The sequence below is a fragment of the Canis lupus genome, chromosome 13, assembly GCF_003254725.2.
Source record: "Canis lupus dingo isolate Sandy chromosome 13, ASM325472v2, whole genome shotgun sequence".
NCBI classification, from domain to species: Eukaryota; Metazoa; Chordata; class Mammalia; order Carnivora; family Canidae; genus Canis; species Canis lupus.
In genome coordinates this window covers 41,828,013-41,847,958 of record NC_064255.1, presented here as the reverse complement: position 1 = coordinate 41,847,958, position 19,946 = coordinate 41,828,013, and the positions used below count along the sequence as shown (strand labels likewise).

General features: G+C 35.6%; 1 long non-coding RNA gene across 8 annotated transcripts in view; it reads right to left on the bottom strand.

The window, feature by feature from the left end:
* LOC112652223 (uncharacterized) overlaps positions 1-19,946 on the bottom strand; it is a 248,027-nt gene that overhangs the window by 210,193 nt on the left and 17,888 nt on the right. For all 8 annotated transcript variants that reach the window (XR_007401654.1, XR_004814537.2, XR_004814547.2 and 5 more), the window contains exon 4: positions 12,967-13,070. This is a non-coding gene — a long non-coding RNA (uncharacterized LOC112652223). The remainder of the gene's footprint in view (positions 1-12,966; positions 13,071-19,946) is intronic.

Genomic DNA, 19,946 nt, shown 5'->3' with positions numbered 1-19,946 from the left:
CCATGTAATTTCACTTCTATGTGGAATTTAAGTAAATATAGTTTTGTTGTTGTTTTGGATTTTTTTAAAACCACTGTCTTAATGACTTTTAAAGGCTCTGGATGTATTCATCTAGCTTGATGATAAACAATGTCTCTATGTTCTGTCTTGTTTATAAACAACTGATAAAAATATAAGCAAATTTTAGAGCTGGGATAGGTTATCAAGGATCTTGTAAGAATTGGAAATACTTCCAATTTTGTTTTCCAAATATCTGTTTTGGATTAATCTTTTTGCATTATATATTCTCTTCAAGTATTCCTGGAACCACAAATGTGAAGAAAGAAGCCATTATTCACACATAGTGCACAGTAACACAACGACAGTACTTATCAGAGATTGTTGTACTTATCAAAGTCAACACATTTGTCCAAACAAAGCTACTGCTCTTCTTCGTGTTGATTCTATTCATACAAATTGTGTTTCTCTTTATCATTACTCCTCTCTCCTTTCTGTTTATTTTTCCCCTTTTTGGATGTATCCTCATTTTCATAATTCTCTCCTTTTTTCAAGCTTTACAAGATATAATTGACATATAACATCATGTAAGATTAAGGGGTACAAAGTGTTGATTTGATGCACTTATACATTGCAAAATGATTACAACCATAGTGTTAGCTAACACCTGCATCATATCACATAATTACCATTTCATTTTTGTGATGAATGGCTAGCAGTAAATTAACCATACTTAAAATATATCCCACTAAATCCAACAAAATGTATCCAAAACTCAATTTACCTTAGCACCCAAAAATACCATGACCACAAGAATACCCCTAATAGAGGTGGAAGTATAATGGAAGAAAGGTTAAATGGAGATGATGATCTTAATCCATTATGATTAAAATATATTACTTGATATATTTTATAATAACAAATTACCATGTAAATAAACTGCTAATATTCTTCCTACAACCCTTCCCAGGTCCTTGGAAGAAGCCTGGTAAAGATCAGGGGTCCTGTAATATAAGCTTCATTGGCATTATGGAAAATTTACCTCAACTAGGTATTTAGATTTAAGTAGTTTTAATGGATTTGTATTATATAACCAAAATATGGGTGTCTACCAACTGGTACATTTTATATTCCTGTCCTTTATAATAATATCTGTCTTAAGGTGCCCGTAATCCAATGCAAGGAGAAATGAAAGAATTCATAACAGTGGAACAAGTCTGGCTCCAGGCACCTTCCTTGCAACAAAATTTATCTGATCTTTATTATAACAATTGATGGTTATTTCCTGACTTTCAATAATCTGGAAGATATCCAAGAGGATTTTTAAAAATAGACCAAGAAAGCTGGTTAACCAAGCCACTGTAAATTTCCAATTAAATTATTTATCTTAGCTGAACTATTACTGATGATATTTCACAATAGACACATGAGTTGCTGCAAACATTTCTCCCTTTTTCTCAGACTTCTAAATCAACCTTCTGCATCACCTTTACCAAATCGTTTAACTCTTATTTTCCTTAGATTAACCCAATACTGTTGCTTCATTCTTCTTTCATCTTCAAAAACTAATTTTTAAGATCTTGATCCAATTGTTTCTAATTCTTCCTTGCCCTCCAGAGTTTTTTTCTCCCATTAACTCACTTATTGCTCATGTTGAATCTCTACTTTCACATAGGCTTCCTCCTCTTTTATATAAAGGCTTAGGTAACACTATGTCATAACAAGGCTTGCATTCTTACACCTATACCTTATACTAAGGCCTCTGTCCTTAGAGAACTTAAAATTGACAGTGAAAACATAATTTTAAAAAAGAGTATATATTATAACTACATGTAGAAATTAAGTACACTGAAGAAAAAATTAACAGTAAAAAAAGTGTAAAACTATACAAGATCAAATTAATAAGTTTTTGCTAAATGAGTGGATAGCTCAAATAGACATGATACAATAAATACAGTGATTAGGGAAGACTTTTCTCAGAATGTGAATTCTGAGAAGATCTCAATGAGGTGAATCCCCAGAGCACTAAGGGAAAAGGCAGAGGGAATAGCAAATGTTACAGTCCCTGAAAAGGGATGGAAATTATTAGAGAAGCAACAAAAAATCCAATTGGACCAAAGCAGAGAGCATAAGGATGGGGTGTGGAGTAATAAGAGGTGGGCAAGTGCCAGTAAGATGGCCATGGATAAATGTGAAGAAAACTATTGGAGGAATTTGAATAGGGGAATGATATATTCTGATCTGTATTTTTAAAAAAGATAAGTCAGACTATGGAGTATAAAATCAACTTTACTAGAACAAGAATAGAAAAGTGATTGCCTGCAGTACTGCAGGTAAAAGCAGTTGGTGGCTTACATAGGTAAATAATGATAAAGATAGTAGTTAAAAAGGTGATAAAAGACAAGATTGTAGTTAAATTATTAAGAAATAGCTCAGAGAACTTGATGACAGATTAACTGTGTTTGGTATTAACCGAACGCTTGTGTCCCTCCAGAATTTGTATGTTGGAATCTAATCTCCAGTGTGATGGTGGTTGGAGGTGGAAGCTTTGGGAGGTAATTAGGTCATAAGGATAGAGCCCTCATGATGGCATTAGTGACCTCAGAAGAAGCCAGAGAGGTACCTCGTCCTTTTTTCTCTATATGAGAGTATAGCAAGAAGAGAATCTTGGATTTTCTAGCCTCAAGAACTGTGAGAAATAAATGTTTGTTGCTTAAGCTACCTGGTCTATGTTATTCTATTATAGCATCTCAAGCTAAGATGTGTGGGTAATAAGGGAAACAGGGGAACACAGGATAGCCAATAACTCCTAGGCATTTATTTGGGGTAACTGTGTGGTAATGACATTTGTGAAACGAGGGAGTGAAATAAGTGGATTAAGAACTGGAAGACAGAGTGGCTTAGTTGGTTGAGTGTCCAACGTTTGGTTTCAGCTCAGGTCATGATCTTAGAGTCCCGAGATTGAACACCACATTAGGCTCCATGCTCAGCAAGAAAACTGCTTGAGATTTTCTCTCTCCCTACCCCTCTGCCCCTCCCTGTGCTCACTCTTGCTCTCTCTCTCTCTCCCTCTCCCTCTCTCTCAAATAAATAAATAAATATTGAAAAAAAAAAAGAATTGGAAGACAGTAGTGCTAAGTCAGGAATCAAAATGTCTATTAAATTTTCAAGATGACATGTTGAGTAGAAGTGAAAATAAGAGGCTGGAGTTCAGAGAAGAATGAATGCTTCCAATATATAGGTGTCTTTAACATGTGACACCATCTCAATTTTCATTTGAAAAATTTTTCACCTTCCCAAGTAAGGGTATAGGTGGAGGACTTCTACAATTAATTCCTGGATAGGCATAGAACTCTGTCTCCTCAATTTGAAGAAACTCCTCAAATTTCTCACTAATAAACATCACTTCTGTTCTAACCTCTCCAATTCCCAGGTGCCTTCTTCTTTATAATCTCTTATTTCTTTGGGAAAGGGAATGGGGAAGAAGTAATTATTGGTTAAATGTCTGTGTTTTCAATAGCATTTTACTCAGAATTTATCAAAGAGAATATATACTAAAAGATATAGTTACTGGGATTTGATTACAAGGAAAATGAGACATCACAAATAACATAAAGGCTATTTTGTTGAGTTTCCTATGTTTCTAAATATTAACCGAAATGGCAGTTTTTCAAAATAAGATTGAGTGTATGGATATCACTGCCAGACAATAAAATATCTTATAATGCTAAGATATTAAAATAAGTTGAGACTACTAAAAAAATGCAAGAAAACAAACAAAATAAAACAGGTACAGTTCCCTATATTTGGCATATTTTGGGATCCTCCAAAATCACTCTACAAATCAGAGGAGAAAGAAAAATTTAATATGCAAGTAGCGTTCATACATGAGGCTAGTTAATTGGAGAAAATAGTTTGAGGTCTACAGTAACATATACAATCAAACATCCGATTAAGATACTAATTACAAAGAAATTAGATCACATCAAGTGAATATTTACTGATTTCATATTGGAAAGGACTAATTAAAAGCAAAAATAGAAATACCAGGAAAGGGTTAGATTTTGATTACATAAAAAATAAAAATTATTTTATGTCAACAATATCTCAGACAAAATTTAAAGTGAAGTTAAAAACTGAGAAAGATTAATAGGGTTTGTAACAGACAAGAATTGTTTTGTTTTTTTAAAAGTGGATTCCACACCCAGGGTGGTGCCCAATGAATTGCCTGAACTCATGACCGTGAGAGATCAAGACCTGAGCTCAGAGCAAGAGTTGGAGACTCAACCAACTGAGCTATCCAGGCACCTCAAGAAGTTAATATTTTTAACACAGAATTGATATTAAGGGTCAATGGGAAACAAAAGTATAATTTTTTAATGGGAAAAATGTAAAAAAAAAGGTTCATAGAAAAAAAAATTCCAATTATAATAGGAAAGGACTATTGTGCCTTTTGTTACTAGTCAAAGGAAAAAATTAGTTTAAGAGAAGTTACTCTTTTTCCATTTAAAATTGGTAAATTATTGTACGTACTTATTTCTTATATGAATATTTTTGGAGTGCCTGTTATGTGCTGGACACTGCTAAGTACTGAAATATTTAAAAATAAAGTTTTCATGACCTTTGTGGTTGCAAGGAAATGCTAACTCTCTTAGACTCCTAATGAGAATTTAAATTAATACAACATTTCTGGAAGGCAATATGGAAATATCCTCAATATTTACATATGATTTAATTCAACAATCATGTTTGCAGGAAAAAAGACTATTAGAATATTGTGCAATATGGGTTTTTGTGCACATCTATGTTCTTCTGTTTCATGTATAATACCTAATGAATTGGTAATGATTAAGAACAGAGAATTGGTTAAATCAATTATGATCCAAACAACTGAAGTTATATAGCCATTAATGTTTGGATAAATAAATGAACTGTGTTATACTCATCTCCATCACCTTTTAAAAAATAATTATTCAAGTAACATAATTGCAAGCATTATAATTTTTTAATATAGCAAAATATGGTGGTAGTTACATGAATTACACATATGATAAAATGATGTAGAACTGGAAACAGGGGATCCCTGGGTGGTTCAGCAGTTTAGCGCCAGCCTTTGGCCCACAGCGTGGTCCTGGGGACCTGGGATTGAGTCCCACGTCGGGCTCCCTGCATGGAGCCTGCTTCTCCCTCTGTCTGTGTGTGTCTCTGCCTCTCTCTGTGTCTCTCATGAATAAATAAATAAAATCTTAAAAAAAAAAAAAAAAGAACTGGAAACACATTTACCAATTATAATTCCTGGCCTTCATAATAGCATAAAATGTCATGGAACCATTGGGAGAAACTGGGAGAGGGAACACAGAAGCTCTGTACTATCTTAACAACCTCCTGTGAATTCATAATTATTTAAAAATAAAAAGTTAAAACAATATAGTAAAATATAAGAAATCAAAGACCTTTTAAATTAAAAACTACAACTTGGATTTTCAGTCCCCTCTTCCACTCATCCCCCATTCCCAAAGGTAACCACTGTTATGATTTTGATGTCCATCTTTCCAAGCCTCTTAAAGTAATTTAAAGTAAATTGAGATAGGCCACGTCATTAAAGTGATCTAGTTATTGCCATAGGCTGAATATGACGTCCCCTGAAAATTCTTATGTTGAAACCTACCCCCCAACGTGGTAGTATTTGGAGAGGGAAACTCCAAGAGGTGAAAAAGCCATGAGGATAGAGCTTTTATGAATGGGATTGGCGTTCTGAAAGAAACATCAAAAAGCTTTCTTCTCCTTTCCATCATGTGATGACACAGTGAGACAATGGCCATCTATGAATCATGAGGTCCGCTGACACCTCAACGACCGGTGTCTTGATCTGAGACTTCCCAGCCTCCTGCACTGTGAGAACTAAATTATCGTTGTTTATAAGCTACCCAGTCTCCGGTATTTTGTTATATCACCCCAAATAAATGATAGAAAAAATTGGGGAAAAAAATGATACTGGGTTTAGATTACTTTTACTTCAATTTGCTATAAACCAGAAAACAAATATGCAGACATATGCCAAGAGAGCAGGTAAATACAGTCTCCTGCTACACTCCAAGATCCATCTGAGGGCAACACTCTTGGAGAACCAGAATCGTCACCAAAGTTTGAAATACAGTTTTCAGTGTAGACTCTTGGAAGTGATGATTCACTGATTGAAGCACAGAAAATGGTATTTATTGGATTCAATAGTACAGGCTAGAAGCAGCCAGGCACGCATGTGTAGATCTTTGACTAGCTCTAACAACTAAGGAACTGGACAATTACAGGGGTCGTTGTTCTCCTTTTTACTTCATCACTGGATCTTTATCATGTCTTTGTTTACTGAACCATAATAAATATACCCGTGTACTTTTATGTTCTTTAAAAAAAAGATTTTATTTATTTATTCATAAGAGACACAGAGAGAGAGGCAGAGACACAGGCAGAGGGAGCAGCAGGCTCCATGCAGGGAGCCTGATACAGGACTCCATCCCAGAACCCCGGGGATCATGACCTGAGTCAGAGGCAGACACTCAACCGCTGAACCACCTAAGTGTGAATATGTTCATTTTTTTATGTTCATTTTTTAACTGAAATCACAATAGTATCTTTCCCTGTAATTAGTATTTACAAGATGCTTTCTTTTTTTAACTCAAAATATAGGTTAAAGAAATGGCAGCATTACTGCCTATAAAGGTCGAGTTTGTTCCTTTTAAAAGTGCTCTGTGGAATTCCAAGTTAGGAATACCTGTATCATTTAGCCATTTTCTATAAAAGACTTTTAGATCATATCCAATACTCTGGTATTGCAATTAGCGTTGCAATAAAAAAATGTCCCTTTTTTTCCTCCTCTACTTTGTTTGTTAATGATATATATTTAGGAGGGAAATTGCCTCCTGGAGGTCAATGCAATTTTTGTTTCAAATAATACTGGTAAATTGTTTTCTAAAATGCCTGAATCGATTTATATTCCCTCTTTAGAGTGTGAGGAGCACTTGTCCCACAATTCTACAAATGATTGCTTTTATTAACTGTTTTTATTACTTTTCTAAGATTAAGGGAATTCTTGTTTGAATCTGCATTTTCCTAATTATCTTTTGTTGTTTGCTTCCTTAAGCTTAAAATGTGTTTAGATTTTAGTTTTATATGGCATGAGGTATGAATTAGTTTTATACTACCATATTTTTGTTATAATAATGGCCTTGGCATTTATTGAACTGTTTTTTTCCCATTAATTTTGGTGTGTGTATATGCGTGTATCTCCTACCTGAGCTCAGTGAATAAATTATGAAAATCTGAATCAAATTATGAATACAATTAATATATACATATACACACCTATAATTGGACTTTTTATTCTGTTACTTATTCACTCATAAACCAAGAATTTGCACTATTAACTTCCACAGCTTTATGATCTATTGCTATTTGACAGAACAAACCACTCTTCTCTGTTCTTTTAATTTTTTTTTCATTGCTAATCTTATGCTTTGATGTGAATTTGTTAAACTGTTTGTTGAAGCTTGTGACAATCCTAACTGAAACTACAACACAGACGAATTTAGGGGAGAATCAGCATCTTGATCTTCACGATGCTGAGCTTCCCCTTTTGTAAACATAGTAAAAATTTCCATTTATTTAGGTCTTTTCATGTGCCCTTCACTAACATTTGAAAACTTTCTCCATAATGGTAGAATAAAATTGCTAGAATTTTTAGGCCATCCCTTTGATGAACTTTGAGAGTTTCCGTTTACTAATGTGAAAAAATTAAGTAATATTCTCTTTATTATTGTATTTTCTAATCTGTTTGCCACTATTCACGAGAAAAGTTACTGATGTCTGTCTGTGATCTTGTATCTGGCTATTTTGCTTGACCAACTAATTTAGTCTGGTTAAAAATAAGCTTCTATTTATAAACCAGTCACTAATAAAGGACTATAAAATGACCCCAGCTTAAAAAATATATACCTTCAGAGATATCCTTCATTGAGTCCTCCAGTGAAGCACTTTCCTAATATCTACCCCAATCCGTCTCTGTCATTTATTCCACTCTGTTTTAGACATAACACTCATATCTGAAATTACCACATTTCTTATGTGTCTATCTCCACCCCACCAAATCCTACAATCCAAAATTAGAATCACATTAAAATTATAGCAAGGACCTTGTTTATTGTGTTCACCACTTTATCTCCAGCATTGTGAAAACTATCTGCCACATGGTATATACCCAGTAAGTATTTGCTGAATGAATATATGAATATAGGTTTTATTAAGATTTTATTTATTTATTTATTTATGATAGTCACAGAGAGAGAGAGAGAGAGAGAGGCAGAGACACAGGCAGAGGGAGAAGCAGGTTCCATGCAGGGAGCCTGATGTGGGACTCGATCCCGGGACCCTGGGCTGAAGGCAGATGCCCAACCACTGAGCCACCCAGGCATCCCTGAATATAGTTTTAATATTAAATAAACCTTTACCTCCACACCCCTCCTTCAGCAGATGTAATTTCAATAACTTCAGTATCTGGAATTTATTGGTTTTTGTTAGTTTTTACTTTTTAACAGATTTCTTGGAATATGGGAAGATACTTTCTCATTATATATCCATAGGCTCTCTCTGTCTTATAGGACTTCATTTCTAGTGGTGAAACCTGATTTAAGGTTCTAGATGTGCTATTGTTGTGCTTTTCAGATTTTATTTATTTTTTGAGGGAGAGAGAAAGTATGAGCGCAGGCAGGGGCAGAGAGAGAGAGAGAGAATCTCAAGCAGACTCCCTGCTGAGGGCAGAGCCAGATGCAGGGTTCAATCCCAGGACCCTGAGATCATGACCTGAGCTCAAACTGAGTTGGCCGCTTAACAGACTGAGCCACCCACGTGCCTCTCTAAGTGCCATCGCTATAACTAAGCCACCTCCTAAAATTTCTAGACCCACTTTCCATAATGTCTTTCCATACTTGTATTGCCCAAAGATTTAAATATGATTATTCTGAGTTTATTTTCTTACCTGACTCAAGAAAATACTTCTATATAAGTAAAAAGAGATATATTTTGAATACCATCTTCAATTGACTACCTTCATATTACTATATAAATACAAAATTCTCAAAGCCACACTCTAAACAGAAAAAGAAAAAAAAGATCCTAGGATAAATGAATGAGGACGTGATTAAGCTAAATTTGCTTCTGTGAAAGTTAAGCTGAACAAACGTGATTCAAGAAGTGCCTTACTCTTTGGGTGTTCTGCAAAGGAAGGGGGAGTTAAAAACTATTTAAAATCAAGTTCACAGGTGGTAAACCACTCTGAGAATACCAATGGGCATTTATGCTCTGGGATCTACATTAACAAAAGAAGGGCTGGTCAGATAATTAATGCTTTCATCGATTTATTTGTTTTTGCTTGTTTCCTTCACCTAGTTTCCACTCTCATCTTATTTATGTACACAATCACTTAGGCAACAGAACTTGTTGCAGGTCTGCCATAACCGAGGTTCTGGGTTGGATTTGGAGGAGGGATGGTGTATAAAATCAGACAGGTTCCCTATATCTGTGGATCTTGGGAGTTCAACCCACAAACTCCATAATTTCTGATTTCCTGCCCCTCTACTTCTCTTTTTGTTTACTGGTAGGTAAAATTTCAAAGCATAAATGACCTTAAATAGTAAGCTATCTATACGTAGCATGAAAAGAAACTATGCATGATCTAGAAAAACAATTATTCAGTTACCAAACTGCAAATATCTTCCCCCTTCACTACTCATCTCTGCTCCACAATGTTCGGATAAAGCCCTTTGAAATTATGAAATTCCCAGCCTCGCAAATACTAATATTACAGTTAAATTTTGTGCAAATCATTCAACATTCCAGGGTAGGTCCTTTAGAAGTCATTGATGGACTATATAATGTCACAACATGCTATGTATTTTCCCTTCTCTATGTACTTTTTCATACAACTTCTCCATCATCCTTTGTTGAGTTACAGATACTACAGTTAAGTTGCTGTGCCTAGCTGCAGCTTCAAAGACACCTATGGCTTCCAGAATTTATAAAAGACATGATTTTCATAGCACGCTTTTTTTTTTCCTCCAATGGAAGGAGAAATCATGATCAAAGGTGGAAAAAAATCTACGAACACTTTATTTTGGAACTTATTCCTATTTCCTTTTTTAAAAAAGATTTTATTTATTTATTCATAAGAAACACAGAGAGAGAGAGACAGAAATACAGGCAGAGGGAGAAGCAGGCTCCATGCAGGGAGCCTGATGTGAGACTTGATCCCAGATCCTGGGATCATGCCCTGAGCCCAAGACAAACGCTCAACCGCTGAGCCACCCAGGCGTCCCACCTCTATTCCTATTCCCATGTTCCTTATTTGTTAACTTTTCCTTTCTGTTTTATATACTAATAAGCATCCCAGACAATACTTCATTATAATATCCAGAAACTAAAATAGACTAGTTCCTGCATTTAAATGATGTATTAAGTCAAATTGATATATTTTAAAAGCCAGTAACTTCATCAAGCATAGCTTTTCAAAATCCTTCTAGAAAATTACACTATACGCAATTTTTTAAAGACAACTTCATCCTGGAAAGCAATATTTTATTAACTAAAGATATTTAAATTTTTAACAAATTATATAGGTAACTTAAAGGATATAAAGAACAAGAGAATAGGTCACCGTATACTCATCAGCCAGCATCAATATTTGTCAAGTCAGGGCTAATCTTGTTTCACCTATATTGGCACCAACCTCCACCCTTCCAAGACTATTTTGAAACAAATCTCAGGTATATTATTTCATCGGTAAATATTCAGCATGCATGTATCTCTAAGACGTATAACATAACCATAATACTATATATCTAAAATAATTAAATATTATTACACTTATAATCATTAAAAATAATTCCTTAGTATCAGCAAATATACTGTCCACAACTGTTCCTTGTAAATTTAATTGGGATCCAAAATTGGGCTCATACATTAGAACTACTAAATATCTCTTAATCTTCTTATAATCTATGTCTCCATCTTATTTTTCCTTACATTTTTGTATTTGCGGTTGAAGAATTCATGTTGTCTGTGTTTCCCACAATGTATGTTTTAGTCATTATACTCTTGAAAACTATTTAACATGACCCTTTTTCATCTGAGGCAAAAGCTCTAGAGACTAATGAGAGTATAATCTATTCAAAAATTTTTTCAGTCCTTCAACATGTAAGTAGAAAAAGTAAATGAATAAAATACCCTTCATGGGGGACTAGATGAATAAACTATGTATATCCACAGCATGCAACATTGTGTAGCTTTTTGAAAAAGAAATAAGGAATTCTTCTAAATAGTACTATGTGTGATCTTGCTATATATATTATTAAATAAAAAAGCAAAATACAAATGTATGCAATGTGCTACAATTTATCTCAGTAAGAATAACAATGTATGTGCCTAATTGCTAATATTAATAAATATTTTAAAAATTTTAAAATATTTACATATAATGAGAGAAAGAGAATGGGGTAGAGGGAATGTGAAGACGGGAACTACATTTCTTTGAATAAATATTGTTTCACAAATTTTACATAAGAACAATGTAAATATTCCACTTAATTATAAAATGAAATGTTATGTAAAAAAGCAGTCCCTAAAAACTGAGAATAATATGAAACAAGTGAACCTATATAAATAGTTGACACAAAGTACAAAGAGAAAAAATATTCCAATTATTTTCAAGACATGGTAATTTGATTGTATATTCTTAGTGGGATATACTCTTTAGTAGGAACTGAAAGAATTGGAAAAATAAACCTAAAATATTTTTAGTAATTATATATTTGGTGGTAACATTGATAATGTACTCTGAGAATCTTGGGTTTGGAAAGCTGTCGAAAATACTCTCTCAAAACTCTCAGTAAAAAATATTAATAAAAATATGCTTTCTAATGAATATTGAACACATGACAATTAAGAAGAGAAAGACAAAGCTGATATGATTTAGCATACAGAGCGCTTTTCCAAGACCTGTCTCTTATATCAAAAGAATAGGAAACTGTTACAATGACTGTGACTCACTATTAAATTCAGCTTTGCAAGCTTCTCTCAAAAATAATCTAAATGAAAGGTATTTCCAGAGGGAATTTTTGCAGGTTGAGGTCTGAAAGTCAGCAGGGGCCACATAACTCCATGCAGGGGAAAATGAATGTGCTGGGGAGGTGACAAGCTCTTTGTTCACGGGGGAAGAAAAAAACTGTGTCATCTAGATCCTAGTAAAAGCCATCCTGCTGGGCAGTAGCTTGCAAGGATAACCCCCTTTGTCCACCCTCTTGGACTCATATGGCTCTGATACACACAATACCAATTCCTATGCAGTCTGTTGCATTGTTTTTTTTGTGATGATGTTACAAACCATTGCCTGAAAGGTCATCCAAAGTATAGTCACACATACACTTGTGTGTGCACATGTGCATACTCGCTCCCTCCCGCTTTACATGTAAGAAGCCATTGTCTAAACCAGCTTTGAAAAAAATAAAAATAAAAAATAAACCAGCTTTGATGAGTTTGAAGCCAAAGCAAAAATATGATTCAACTTTGTAAATATTAAGAAAGGAAAGACTGTTCAATGGAACAAAGTACTTGTTTAAAGTAAACTGTATTAAAATGTTATTAACCTAATGTTTAATTGCATAATGATATTATCTAATTATGTATAGGATATAACTGCCCTCCCATTAACTAAACAGTTTATGTGTTAAGGAACACAAAACATGCCAACAACATCCTAGGGAAAGTCATTTAGCCTCCCTAAACCTCCATTTCTTTATCCAAGAAAGTTGGAAGAATCCAACAAAGTTGAAAGAAATTCTCTCCAAGATATTTTCAATTCTAGAAAACTGTGAGCATATGATGACCTTTTAACATGCTATTTCCAACATCACAGGCAATGCTTACCCATGCGACGTGTCTAATTTTGGCTTTATTCATGTGTACGTTTAAGATCAGGATTCCAAACATATTTTCAACACATCTTTCTGCACAAAGCCCATTCTCTGTAGCTTAAAAAAAAAAAAAAAAAAAAAGGAATCAGAAAACACATATCTTGCCCTGAAAGATTCATAGAAGGGCTGTTGGGCAGATAAAAGTAGCTAATTTTCAATGCTCTGATGCAGTATTGCTATCACCCTGGTAAAGACAAAATACTTTCTCACAATAGGGGAAACTTTCATGTGGAAAGTGACATTTGAATTGAATCTTTAAAGATGGAACAGTCTTGGGGGCCTGGTTGGCTCAGTGGATTAGGCCCCTGCCTTTGGCTCAAGTCATGATCCCAGAGTCGCAATTCGAGCCCTACATCGAGCCCTACATCGAGCCCATGGGGCCCCATGCTCATCAGGGACTCTGCTTCTCCCTCTACCCCTTACTCTACTTGTGTTCTCTCTTAAATAAATAAAATTATTTAAAAAAAATGAAACAGTCTAATAGTCTCCTATATGTTTCCAAATAAGTGTCATAGTTCCATAAGAATGAGTACTGCTTCTTATTAGTTTTTCTTTTCCAATGTTGTACATACAAGAAGCTAAGATGCTTTTTATTTTGCATTCAATTGAGAACAGAGAAATTCTAAATCATAGAAAAATACTTGAAAGAGGTGAAAAAATAACAGAACAATCTCCAGATGCTAAGAATAAAATATTTCAGACCCTCAAAAGATGTTATCATAGCTTGAAAAAACTCATAAAAATTCAGGAATCTTTCAACTTAAGCTGAAAATATCACTCGTAGCCAGTTCTGGTAATAAATCATCTTAATAGTATGTTTTAGTTATTAAATATGACCTAATCTCTTTAACAACGATTAAGTCTATTTCTTATCTGATTCCCTAAGGATATAGAAAAAAAAAAAAAAAACAACTGGCCACACTATGGATGATAATCTCTTATACACACAGAATAACAATAAATTTTAAAATGAATATAGTGGTGGGAATGGATGTCAAGTACAATCTCAGAAATATGTACCAGAAATATGTAAAATTTGTTTTTTCTCTATCTTAATTTCAAAACTAAGCTCCTATATTCCTGATATATTAGCTGGAGCCTGAAACTGCTACTTTTGTAGTTAAAAAACATTAAATGTGTTGAATAAAAGCTGTACCATATTCATATAGTTTTCCCACCAATCTTTACTGTTCTTCCTTCCAAATTTCTTACAAAAATATTAAAAAATTAAAACAGAAAGCTTGTCATGGCTCAACTGCCAGAGAGAATAGTTGCTTTAAAAAGTATCCCTAAACACTGAAAGAGCAGGGATCCCCAAATCAACAATAAATACTTTGCAAATTTTGGAAGAGTTTGAGTCATTTTTCCCAATTACTACGACTGTATGATGCCCAGTTATTCACAGTGTGAGTGAGGATTGAAAGTTTATTATTCCAGAGGGCCTGGAGGGATCATATGGCACAGGAGACCATCAATGAGCAGGAGCAGTTGAAGCCAGATCCACCCCCAGGAGGAGGTGCTTACCAGACAAAGCAAGCAGGAGGCAAGCTGGCAGCCCCAGGGCAGGGCCCACCGTGCAGGCCCCTAGGCTGGCCCTCGCAGCCATGGTAGGGTGACCCTGCTCTTCCTCTTGTAAGGTTCTTACTGCATTTAAAATGGACAATTTACTTTCAATTCTTCTCCTGGCTTAGTCTTTCTTTAGTGAAAAAAAAAAAATCCTCTTTTAAACTATGGGCTTCAAAGTACTAAATGACCCTCCCAAGGAGAGACTGTAACTCTCTAAGTATCACCTACGCAACCAGAGGGCAACAAACCCCTGGAAAAATCAAAGTCAGTAATACCTACAATTTCACAGAGCCTTTGTGAGAAAGTTGATGATTAAATGAATAGAAGGGCTCATTATTTCTATTATTGATAGAGCTGTGAAGGGTCACGTCCATTATGCAGGTGCAGAAGAGAAAAGGAAAAAAAAATAAAGTTCCACTAGGCTTAAATTTAGTTCATGGTGGTGATTTGGGACATAGGTCGATTTAATATCAAAACCAAATGATGTTTAAACAACTTATTTCTGGTTTTCATATGTTTTCAAATATACATATTTTTTTTATTTCTGGTTTTCATATATGTTTTCAAATATATATGTTTTTAATCATAAGACAGAGAAAAATATCCAAATCACTGCAGATTTATTCCCTAACATGTTGGGTTATTTCTTAGTATATGTGAAACTCAAGTTTACTCACTATATATATACTTTGAGACAGACTGACAATAACAACCTCATAAAAGGGAAAATGTTTTAATATGTAATAATACTATTTTTTTATAATAATATTATTTAATGGGACCTAAGAGAGACCTATTTCTCAATGCATTCTCTTTAGAAAACCTAAAAGTAGTGAACTTCAACATATCATACATCCATGCCTAGGCTATCTCTTTGATGATTTAACCAACCATGACAGGGATTCTCAAGCTTTAGCATGTTTCAGAGTCACTTGGAAGGCTTGTAAAAACACGGAGTCCTGGGCCTCACACCAGATTAAGTAGGTCTGGGGTGCACCTGATAATTTGCATTTTTGGCAAATCCCTGGTACGTCTAATGCTAATGATCCAGGGACCACATTTTTGAGATGCACTGAATGGGAAGACAGGATCCCTGTTGGTTTCAACCTCTATACAGAGGTAATTAAGTGTAGAGAATCTTGATAATCACTGGCACAGGATGAGATCCAGGCAGACAGAGATCAAAATGGCAGTTTTCACTTTAAAAAGAGCTATTGAAGATCTTTGCAGTAACAATGGATTTCCTATTACTGAAGACAAACTTATCTTCCCGGCCGCAAGTGCCCTAGAAATCTACCCATCTGTCCTACTCCATCTTCCTGTCCCCACCAATGGACGGGATGTTTCTTAAAATGTTGATGGAAAGAATTATTATATGACTACATCTGCAAATAATTCCTGACAGTACGATGCTTTCTGGGGTGAATCTATCCTTCTAAGACCAAAGCAGAAAATATATGTGATCAAAGCAGGTAGTAGGTGACACTTAATGCATGCAACGTAATTCCTGCTTCTTCCACAAGCCAGATGCAGTGCACAAAAGGTCCACATTCAGAGTGACTGACTTTTGTCAGAAGTACTAAATAATGAGTTTTTACATTCTCAGGCCAGTGTGATGTTTTTCAAAATCACTCACACAAACGTAAGCGAGCTCAGGCTTCTTGCAGTGAAGCATCAAATTCAAGGCTAGCAAAAAATGTCCTTCTTACACTGATTATCTTGGAAACCTTAAAGATACGGATAATTGAGAGTTTCTAAGGAGAAGATCCCTGTCTGAGCTTGCGCTGCCATAACAAGACATCAGCCCGGGCAGCTTAAACAAGACAAATGCATTTTCTCACAGTTCTGGAGGCTGGAATCTTGAGATCAGGGTGACAGCCAGGTCAGATTCTGGCGACAGGTCTCTTCTGGCCTGCAGATGGCCACCTTCTCCCTATGTCCTCACATTGCAGGGATTGGGAAGGGGTGGGGAGGAGGAGAGGGATCCTATAAGGGATCTTATAATCCCATCATGAGAGTCCAATTGTATGACCTCATCTAAAACTGATTATCTCCCAAAGTCTCCATCTCCAAATATGAGAACATGTGGGCCGAGGACTTGAACAGATATGAATTTGGAAGAGGACAAAATTCAGTTCATAGCAAGCCCTAAGGTAAGAAGAACATCCATCTCCTGACTCTTGGTGGTCTCTACAACCAATGTCAGAATTGTAACAGGCAGATATATGGCCTAGCATAATTTATGACAGGGGGTGGTGAGGACCACACCCCCCTATATATAAAAGTCTATATATAATTGTCCTTCCCAATGTCCATCTCACAATGTAGGGGCTTTCCCAAACATGGTGCTTTTCCTTTAACTCGGACCAGTCATATCTCCAGCTGAAAGCTCTGCACTGGACTCTAAACCAAGGTGCCTCCCTACCATCTCCACTTGGAGGCATAATAGACATCTCTAAGATAGTATAGCCAACATAGCTCTTAATCTCTACTATTTTCACTATCTCTGTCAATAAGCTCCGTCCTTCTAGTTAAGTCCTCAACCTTGGTTTTCTCTTTAACTCCCCTAGTTCTTTTACAACCCACACTGCATCAACAAATCCTGTCCATACTGGCTTCGAGGTAGATGTGGAGTACATTCATGTCTCACCACCATCCCTACCACACTGGTTCTAACCTGGTGTCTCCTTATCCAGTTAGGTTGCCTGCTACAGCCTCCTCACTGGGCCCCCTGCTTCTGTGCTGCCCACATTCCCTTCAGCCTACGTTCACCTCCACAGACAGAAGGAGTCCCTTAAAACACGGGTCAGATGGAGCCACTCCTCTTAAATTCTTCCATCCACTCAGTGCAGTAGTTACTTGAGGCTGTTGTAACAAATTACTACAAACTGGGTGACCTGAACCAACAGAAACTTATTCTGTCCCAGTTCTAGAGGCTAGAGGTCTGAAATCAGATAATCAGGAGGGCCGTCCTTTCTCTGAAGGCTCTAGGGGAACATCATTCCTTGTTTCTTCCTAGTTTGTGGTGACTGCTGGCAGTCCCTAGTGTTCCTCGGCATTAGCTGCAATCACTCTGAACTTTGCCTACATCTTCACGTGGCTTTCTCTCCTGTGTGTCTCTTTGTCCACATTTCCCTCCTCAGAAGGACACTAGTCATTAGATTAGTGCCCATCTCCTCCAATCTACTGTGACCTTAGTGTAACAGGATGATGTTTGCAAAGATCCTATTATCAGACAAGGTCATATGCACGGGCAGGGGGAATTACCACCTGAATATTTCATGGTTGTCCTTGGGGCAAGGGGTGCTTTTCAACCCACAGCAAAGTAAATTCCAAAGTCCTTACAACACAAGTCTCAATCTTTTGTCCTTCAAAGTGCGATCTCTAGAGCAGTAGAAACAGCATCGCTTGGAAGGAAGTTTGTGTGGAATATAAACTCTCTCTAGACCTCCTAAATCAGAATCTTCACTTTAATATGACACCCAGGTGATTTACATACAGATTAAAATTTGAGAAGCACTACCCCTCGAAAGGACCTACCTACTTTTCTGCTCTCCTCATCAGCAATTCCCCTCCTCCCACCTCTCTCCATTAGTCTGCTTCAGTCATAATGGTCTTTTAGTTGTTTCTGAAATGTCTAGAAAACTCCTTCTCCAGATGTTTCCATAAATTATTCCTTCACCCGCTTCAGATCTTTATGCAAATATCACCTCCATGTAACTTTTCCTAGATACTCTCTTTTACATGAGAGTATCTCATGTAAACCCCATCCCTCTTTCTTGCTTTATTTTTTACTGCAGAACTTCTAGTCATCTAATATGCTAAATATTTTACTAATTTCATTTCATTGTTTATTGTTTTCTCTATCAACTCAGATATAAGCTCCCTGAGTTTATATGTGTACTGATGTGAGTTTATTATGTGTATTGCTGAATTTGAGGCTCTTGGAATGGTACAGGATACTCAATAGAGGTCACTCAATAAATATGTGTGAAATACGTGAGTCTCTAAGTTTACTATTTATTTGCCCATGCATATTATTTACTTCTTATTATTTGAAATCAACTATATTTTATGCTTCATATAATGCTTTTTTTTAAAAAGACATAATAAGACTTCTACAGGTCTATCACTTAGAAGGTGAAGATTTATAATTTACCAAAACATTTGTGAGCCAGTTTGTTCTTATGCTTCACTAACTCTCATGGTAAAGCCTCCTTTAGCCCTAGAACACACTGTCAGAATAAATGTTTTTTTGCATCCTGAATTTATTCCTTTGGAGCTTCACAGGATGTTCCCTTTCCCTATGATACAGAAATATGGTCACAAAGTGAGCACAGTATCAAGCCTTTCTGATATTCCGTCCCCTTTCATTTTATTTTCTTTCCATTTTCATCTTTTCAAAATGAGCACTCCTAGCCTCTCTAGTCAGTCCTACTAGAATGGGCCTTCTGGGAACTACTTATTTCCACAATCGTGTTCTTCTCTGTGTGTGTGTGTATATTCATATCCGTATCTATATATGTATAATTGGCCTACAATGTTCTATGAGTTTAGATGTATGACCTGGTGGTATGACAATTCTATACTTTACTCAACATTCACCATAAGTGTAGTCATCATCTGTTACTGAACAATGTTATTACGGTATTTTTTACTATGATCCCCATGCTAATACATTTCATCTCCATGACTTATTTCATAACTAAAAGTTTGTACTTCTTAGTCCCCTTTATCTATCTTATGCATGCTCGCTCGCACTTACCTCCCCCTTGGCAACCACAAGTTTGTCCTCTGTATTCGAGTCTGCTTTTCTATTTATCTCTGTTCATTTGTTTTGTTTTTCTAAATTCCACATATAAGTGAAATTTGTCTTTCTCTGTTTGACTTATTTCACTCAGCATAATATCCTCTAGGTCCATCTGTGTTGGTTGCAAATGTTAAGATCTCATTCTTTTATATGGCTGAGTAATATCTGTGTGTGTGTGTGTCACATGTTATTTTAACTAGAATCGCACAGAGTTATCAATGCATGGCAGAGAGGGAAGAAATGTTTGACACCATCCCTCTTCACTTTTCATTGAAGGTTGATGCTCCATTTTATTTGCATGTGTGTGTGTGTGTTTCCTAGAAAAGGAAATGGAGTCTTTACCCTCAAAAAATGTATTATTTAGCTGGGGAGACAGGACTTCCGATTAGGGCATTTTTTAGTTTCAATTTTGATTATCTCACCTTTAGATATTTGAAAAGACCAAAATGCTGAATGCTTATGGATTACAATCAGTTATGACTGGAAAACCATAATAAATGAATATTAGTTAATTATCACCTACTGAAGAAATGTTTAAAATGAGTATTAATATAAAT